This window comes from Anguilla anguilla, chromosome 4, assembly GCF_013347855.1.
Source record: "Anguilla anguilla isolate fAngAng1 chromosome 4, fAngAng1.pri, whole genome shotgun sequence".
Classification (NCBI taxonomy): domain Eukaryota; kingdom Metazoa; phylum Chordata; class Actinopteri; order Anguilliformes; family Anguillidae; genus Anguilla; species Anguilla anguilla.
The window spans coordinates 7,135,235-7,142,985 of record NC_049204.1 but is presented as its reverse complement, the minus strand read 5'-3'; the positions used below and the strand labels follow the sequence as shown (position 1 = coordinate 7,142,985).

Here is a 7,751-nt window from a genome sequence, read left to right as displayed (position 1 = left end):
CACACGTGCACACACACACACACACACACACACACACTCACTCACACACACACACACACACACACACTCACACACACACACACATTCAAGCACAGACATTTTTGGACGTCCAACGTGCAGTCCTTTGTCTGTTTGATGCTGCGTGCGCTGAAATTGCGCAGAGTTGATCAATCGAAATGATTTGGCCATTCGTCCCCTCTGAATAATGAGTACTGTTCCTTTATTCGCACGTTACGTTATCTGCTAGCACAGGCACCACGGGATTTATATATAGCTTATCCGGCTCTCAATTTCATCTTCGCAGCATAATTAGCTGTAAAAAAAAAATTTTTTTTCTTTCTTTTTTTTCCTCAGCCCACTCTTGGTGGCTGATTTGCATACTGTAATTAGCAGGTTTGTCTCTCGCAAAGGGGACTAAAGGGAGAAGTCAGTTTACTCTGAAGAGATAATTCAGTCCCCACTCTCACACTGACCGTGAAAAGCACCGAACGCTGACGCGCTTGGAGATTTTAGACACTGTCTCACAAAGTAAGCGTGGTGCGCCGAAACAAGTACAGTCACGAGACACGCTGTTTGAAAAGCATGTGCACCCACACACACGTACACACACACACACACACGTACACACACGTACACACACGTACACACACGTACACACACACACGTGCACAGACACACACAGACACATGCACACACGTACATACACACATGCACACACACATGTAAACACACAGACACATGCACACACGTACACACACACACACAGACACATGCACACACGTACGTACACACATACACACACACACACACGTGCACAGACACACACATGCACACACGTACGTACACACATACACATACACACACACATGTAAACACACACGTGCACACAAACACACACATGCACACACATACACACACGTACACATACACGTGCACAGACACACATACACACACACACATGCACACACGTACACGCACACACGTACACACACATGCAGGTACGGAAAGACTCGAGCTGAAGAACATCCCTCCTGTTGGTGAGGTTGCAGATTTATCTGGTGGGTAGAATGTGCTTCCCGTGTTCACAGATGGCTTTTTTTTTTTTCCTGGACGCAGGTTGTTAAAAAGAAAATTGGATTCGGCGATAGCACCGATGATACTGTCCAAAGCAATAAAACCGCCATAAATACCTCTTTAAAAGAGCCGTGATCTCACTCTTCCCCTGCCTCCTGGGGGATAAGGGAGGGGGGATGAAGTCATTTCAGCCCCCCCCCCCCCCACCCCACCCCTCCTCATCATCCCCCTTACCTCTCTCCCCTCCTCACTACCCCCCCCCCCACACCATCATTAGACAGGGGACACAACAGCGATTCACGACACCGGGGACGGTGAAGCAGATGAACAAAAGCAGTATAGGAGAGAGAGAGAGAGAGAGAGAGAGAGAGAGAGAGAGAGAGAGAGGTGGAACAAAAAGGCTGCTTCACAGACAGCTGGTTTTCCGGCCTTAGAAAAAATATGAAACAAAAAAAAAAAAAAGGAAGATATCTGACAGTGGTCACAGTACCCAGAGCTTGTTCGTTTACGTAAAACCTCCCTATCTTTACTCATTTAACAGTCCTTCATCATTTCGTGCACAGGGTTATAAAATACACCTGATTTAAAAAAAAAATTTTTTTTGTGGTAATTGTAGTTCTTAAATGAGCTTGGAGTATGGAGTGCAGGGGGCACTGCTTTTAAAGTTGGGCCTGTCGAGTTCATGGTCAAGCACTTCATATATCTGTATAGTGTCGTGTTTAGGATGATTGTTTTACATGCAGAAAGTCACAGGATCAATCCTCTCTGAAAACACAGGGGAATATTTCATACGCAACAAATCCTATAAAGGCTAAAACTGCTACGCTGCGAGCAGGGTTCGAACCTGCGCGGGGAAACCCCATTGGATTTCGAGTCCAACGCCTTAACCTCTCGGCCATCACAGCACCACACGATGGTTGTTTAGGAAACCTGAATAAACAAATTAATTCCCATCAGCCACATAATTTCAGTGACTCAGCACTTTGCCTTATGACACTGATAACATTTTTTTTTGTAAGCACAGTGGTTATAGTGATTATCATGTCTGCTTTACACGCTATGATCCTTGAAATAACCAGTGTTTTATATTTAAATGAGCCTGAAAAAACATCCTATTGCAGAAAAATTAAATAAAAATAAAGTGGAAGCTCTGAGCTAGCCACACACCCATGATGTGCATTCTTTATAGATTTTTATTATTTTTTTGCCAATCTCTCTCTCTCTCTCTCTCTCTCTCTCTCTCAAGAGATGATAACACACCATTTCTGTACACCTGAATCACCCGTGCCTATAACTATAATTGTGAATAATCCAGTCTCTTCCTTTGCTTCAAGGATATTTTATTGTCGCGCTTAGGCCTAGCAAATACTCAATGCTCGCTTCAAACGCGGCAGCTGCTTAAAAGAGAAACGGGGTCCTAGTGAACAAGCACATTCAATAGCCCGCGCTAGTCTGCTCTCTGCCACCCGGTGACCTACGCACAAAGCCTGGAGGCTTGAAAAGAACTATTAGAGGTGTGTTTCTCTCTGAATCGGGGACACGGCTGTTACTGTAGGATCCCAGAAGACTGAGCGACGAGCCTCTTTGTGTCCGCGGCTGTCTGACTGACAGACAGCACGTTTCACGTCGGGGGGAGGTAGTGGCCTTTAAAACGCCGACTTCTACAAGGCAGCAGATGGCTGCTTAAGTAAAAACACAGCTCATCTATTCTCGTAAAAGTTATTAAATGTGTCTCTCGGAAGAATAACGTTATGGGTAAACTGAAAACATTGAAACACTGTCACGGCAAGCAGAGATAATTTAGCTTTTGAAAAAATCATGGGGATGACTGCTGATTATGACTGGATAAACGATGTGACACATTAGGTTGGTAAAGTTATTGTTATTAAGGCTGTTTTGATAACCTATCTGTGTACATTACAAGAAAATTTAAGGCATAATGAAACTTAGTTGGAGAGTTTTAGTGGTTTAAAATTGGTGGGAAAACCACTGGATTGCAGGCCTCCAGGGCTTGACCTGCATGGTACTCAGTGATGTGGTATGTGCTGCCCCCTTGTGGCTTTTCGGCTGTACTGCAGAGTTTAGCTTGCCATTAGAATATTCTGCTACATACCATTTCTAGCCTTTTTTGTTAATAAATTATTTCCTGATTTGATATTATTAAAATGTGTTCCTATCATGCATGTACTGATGATTCTGTGACAGGGTAAAGAGGGTGTTGGACTTAATTCAAGTAAATGATTTATCTATGAACGTTAACTCCAACAAGGGCTCATCTGATTGGCTGGACTGGGCTCTGTCGGGTTTGATACTCAAAAGGTTTGTGTTTCCCAGGCTTATTTCTCACACAGAAGTACTCACTGTGTATGAACTTCGACGTCCGCAGAGCTCCTCTTCTTCGGTCTCCACCAGTGGGTCTGTCCTCACTACCTGCAGAGGGGTCGAGGAAGACGGAGACAAAGGAATGTCCAGAGAGTGCGTTTGAGACTGGCGTTGCATTCGGAGCCACATTAACACAGTCCCTTCCCTCGTTCCCTTCCCTTCAGGGAGCCGTCCTGTGATGAAATTTGTGATGCGCAGCAAGGGAACCGACTGTAGCAGGTGCTCGGCGAGGGAGGACAGACGAGGAACGAACTGACACGGACATTAATGGCCCTGTCCTCTCTTCTGCTTGTGCAGCACTGCATTGTGGGATTCCCTTCTTGCTGGAAGCTCGCACCTCACACCTCTGTTCAGGAGGGAGTGAGGGAATGTAATTGCTCCCCCCCTCATAAATTGGAACCGGACGGCACTTGTCGTGGCTGACATATTTTATCCAGCCATTTGGGGAATGCCCCCCCGTTTGAAGCAAGGGAAGGTCACATCTGAAGGAAAGCATAAAACCCAGATCCGACCACACCCTGGGTGTTTGCATGAGTACGGAGGGGGTGCACTGCTTTTAAAGTTGGGCCTGTTGAGTTCAGGGTTTGCACACTCTAAACACTCAGCCATCAGCACTTCTATATAGTGTAGTGTTTATAGCGTAATTGTTTTACATGCAGAAAGTCGTGGGCACAATCCCCTCAGAACACACAGGATGAAATCTTGCGAAGGCTAAAACTGCTACGCTGCGAGCAGGGTTCGAACCTGCGCGGGGAAACCCCATTGGATTTCGAGTCCAACGCCTTAACCTCTCGGCCATCACAGCACCACATGATGGCCATTTGGGAAACTCGAATAAACAAATTAATTCCCACCAGCCACATAATTTCAATGACTTGGTACTTTGCCTTATGACACTGATAAAAACTGTTTTGTAAGCACAGTGGTTATAGTGATTATCATGTCTGCTTTACACGCTGAAAGACCTACGTATGATCCTTGAAATAACCACTGTTTTATATTTGAATCGGAGACAAACTTGCAACCTAATTTGCTGAATCAGGAGCATGTCGGATGCAAGGAATTTGAACCGAAGTCATCAAAGGTTGAAATGTTAAGGTCTGGTAGAAATCAAAATGTTAATAATCCATTTCAGCAGGTCACTGTAGCAAATACAGCATACGTTGCTTTAACAAAGTGCTTAGTACAGACAGACAAGGGATACGTCCTAAAGGATTTTCCAAACACATTTCATTTTCCATTGTTATAGTATTTCGGATGTAATAGTAAGGAAAGGTGAGGTTAAATGACGCTGCGAGCAGGGTTCGAACCTGCGCGGGGAGACCCCATTGGATTTCAAGTCCAACGCCTTAACCACTCGGCCATCGCAGCCATACATACTATGTTTTCATGAAACCGGAATACAGAATACAATACATAATCAAATTCACAGAAGTCGCATAACACACAGATACCAAGATACCTTAGTTCTGTATACAAGGGGGGAAAATATAGCTTTAAAAATGCTTGAGCAACCTGCAACGGTCTGAACGTCCAAAATCCTATTAACAGGCGTAATGTGGTCGAAAAACACCTTAGATGAACTAGATAAACAGAGCAGTATTATTGCTGTATGGTCGCAATTAGTCAGCTGTATAACAACAGCTAAAGATTAGCCGGGCATTTACATTTAATGGATGTGATCGTGCATACATCCGTCTGCCAAGCTGCTATTATTGGTTCTGAATATACCATTATTACTACTGCCTAGCTAATTTGGAGAAACATTCGTTTAGAAAAATTTGAACCTTACGTTTAAAACCTCCTTGTTGACATGACTTCAAATTTTAAACACAACCAGCGAGCGGACTAAATTCTTCCAATGAATGTCCACACATTTGCATAGCATTACAGTACCATTAATTCCCTGGTGCTCGATGCCGTCCTAAATGCTCCCATCAATCGTTTTTTAACGTTGTCAAGACGACACTTTCACCTACTTCCGGTGACAAAATACTGTCAGAGTACTCCCGCCCCATTGTGAGGTGTTTTGGTCATTCTCATTGGCCAAGGACGCGTTTTTCTGGCCATTGGATGGCGATGGTTTTTAACGCCCTATGAAATTGCTCTTGTTCGCATAAATTACCGATTGCGTTTATTTCGGTTGGCGTACTTAGAATCCGCATATTTTGTATTGAGATGAATCAAAAGCAAAATTGTCGTTTTTGCCTGATAAAACGTTAGAAAATAACTTTTCAGATTTTATGTGGGCATCGTATTAGCTTACTGGCCTACTTGAATAAGTTGAGTCAGACCTATTGCTCGAATCTAAGTCCGGCCCCTTCCTGCAAGATGATTGGTGGAATATGGAATAAGGTTCCAGGTGAGTCCAACGGGCTCGAGTTTTGGTGCAGGGAACAGCACTTGGGACAGACCCGGCATCCCCACAAAGAAACGGTAAAGATAAACCTGTAGATTATCATTTACGTCCTTTAACGATTGTTACAAGTTTGTTACTTTTGTACATGAAATGTAATTAGAATATGGTAAACTATTGTCTTTCAAAGTGTCTTGAGGTTAGACTTGAAAAGAATAATGATAATAATAATAATAATAATAATAATAATTTTAAAGTTTAAGTTCTTTCCAACTCCTCAGGGACTCAAAAATGTTAATTTTCAAAGAAAGAGATAATGGTCTCATCACATGTAATAGATGTTAGTTTTCTTAAACTAGCAAAATAAAAATTAAGTTCTAAGGAAAACCTGATGTGTTCAATATATTCAAGGAATTAAATATGTAGGGCTATATAATGTCTTAATTCATAAGATATTTGATATTTATACATTTCTAGTTTATTGCTTTATTGTGGCACTTCAAAATGTACTGCCCTTTTAGAACACTGGAAAATATTTTTGAAATGATAAACTTGAAAAGTTTTTGAAGATTTTAATGTGTACTTTTTCACAGTTTCAGAGTTGAGAGTCATCCCACTGTAAGGCGAGGTCATGAAGAGTCTGAAGGCGAAGTTTAAAAAGAGTGAAGTAAGAACTGAAACAGCGCTACAAAACACAAATACATGACTGAATTCCATTAATAAGTGGCATTAGTGTACTTGAGAATTTTAACATGTAGGCTACCTTATTTTAAACGATGGCAGAATTTGTTGGTATTCTGATAAATGCCAATAAATCGTGATTTGTGAACAGCAACTCTATTTTGCTGGGCTTTTAGATTGTGAAGTCCTTGTGTGTTTTAATAGTTATTTCTCAGTGGGGGGTAGCAGTTTGGGTGTCAGTGTATCTGAGCAGCTGGGGAGCAGGCCCCCAGCTAGGCCTGTGGACTGCTGCTGTAACTAGAGCCCTCTACCGGTGCTGAATTATTCACACACACACACGCGCGCACACAAACACACACACACTCACACACACACATACACGCATGCACGCGGACACACACTCATGAATAAACACACACAGACACATACACCTACACACACACACACACGCACAGACACACTAACACACACACACACTTACACACACATGCGTGCACACGCACACGTACACACACTCACGCATACACACACCCATGCACACACACTCACGTATACACACACACACACAGACACATATACTTACACACACACGCACACACACACACACACACACAAACTTATCTTAGTGCGCTCTTCCAAAAATCATATACATGTTTATTTCAATGTTCTTTCATACTGGCGTAAGATTAAAAGTGGGAAAAGATTGCTGAATTTGAGGTCGTTTTTAATGTCTAGCTGAATTGCTTTTGAATATTCAATGGCAAATTTGTAACTGCTGTACCAGCTTGGATGGATCCCAGTGTCTTTGCAATAGGAGCCGCATCTTGTCTTTACCGTACAAATAGCTCGAGAGAGAGAGAGAAAGGCTGTTCCTCTGTGGGGTAACCTGTTTTTGTGGGCTCCTCTGGGCCCGTCTGCCTGCTGAGGTATAGCTGGGATAGTTAGGAGGCGTTCTGTCATTAATCATATTCTGACAGCGTGACAGGTGTGTGTGTGTGTGTGTGTGTGTGGGTGAGTTTGTGTGTGTGTGCGAGCATGTGTGTAAGTGTGTGTGTATGTGTGTGAGTGTGTGTGTACATGTGTATGTGTGTGTGCGCATGTGTGCATGTGTGTGTGTATGTGTGAGAGAGAGAATGAGACAAATAGATAGACAGAGAGAGAAGGGGAGGAAGAGGGAAGGAGAGGGAGAGAGAGGCACAGTTGTGTAGTACACTGCAGGTTGGGTCACTTTTCTCAGCCACCCACCCCCCCCCCCCCC

The 7,751-nt window shown here is 43.3% G+C and overlaps 3 non-coding genes across 3 annotated transcripts; all 3 read right to left on the bottom strand.

Annotated features, from left to right (window-relative positions):
* Positions 1-1,897: 1,897 nt before the first annotated feature.
* Positions 1,898-1,979, bottom strand: trnas-cga. The gene has a single exon. It is a non-coding gene; the product is annotated as a tRNA-Ser (tRNA).
* Positions 1,980-4,179: 2,200 nt separating this feature from the next.
* Positions 4,180-4,261, bottom strand: trnas-cga. Its single transcript has one exon. It is a non-coding gene; the product is annotated as a tRNA-Ser (tRNA).
* Positions 4,262-4,745: 484 nt separating this feature from the next.
* Positions 4,746-4,827, bottom strand: trnas-uga. Its single transcript has one exon. It is a non-coding gene; the product is annotated as a tRNA-Ser (tRNA).
* Positions 4,828-7,751: the final 2,924 nt, after the last annotated feature.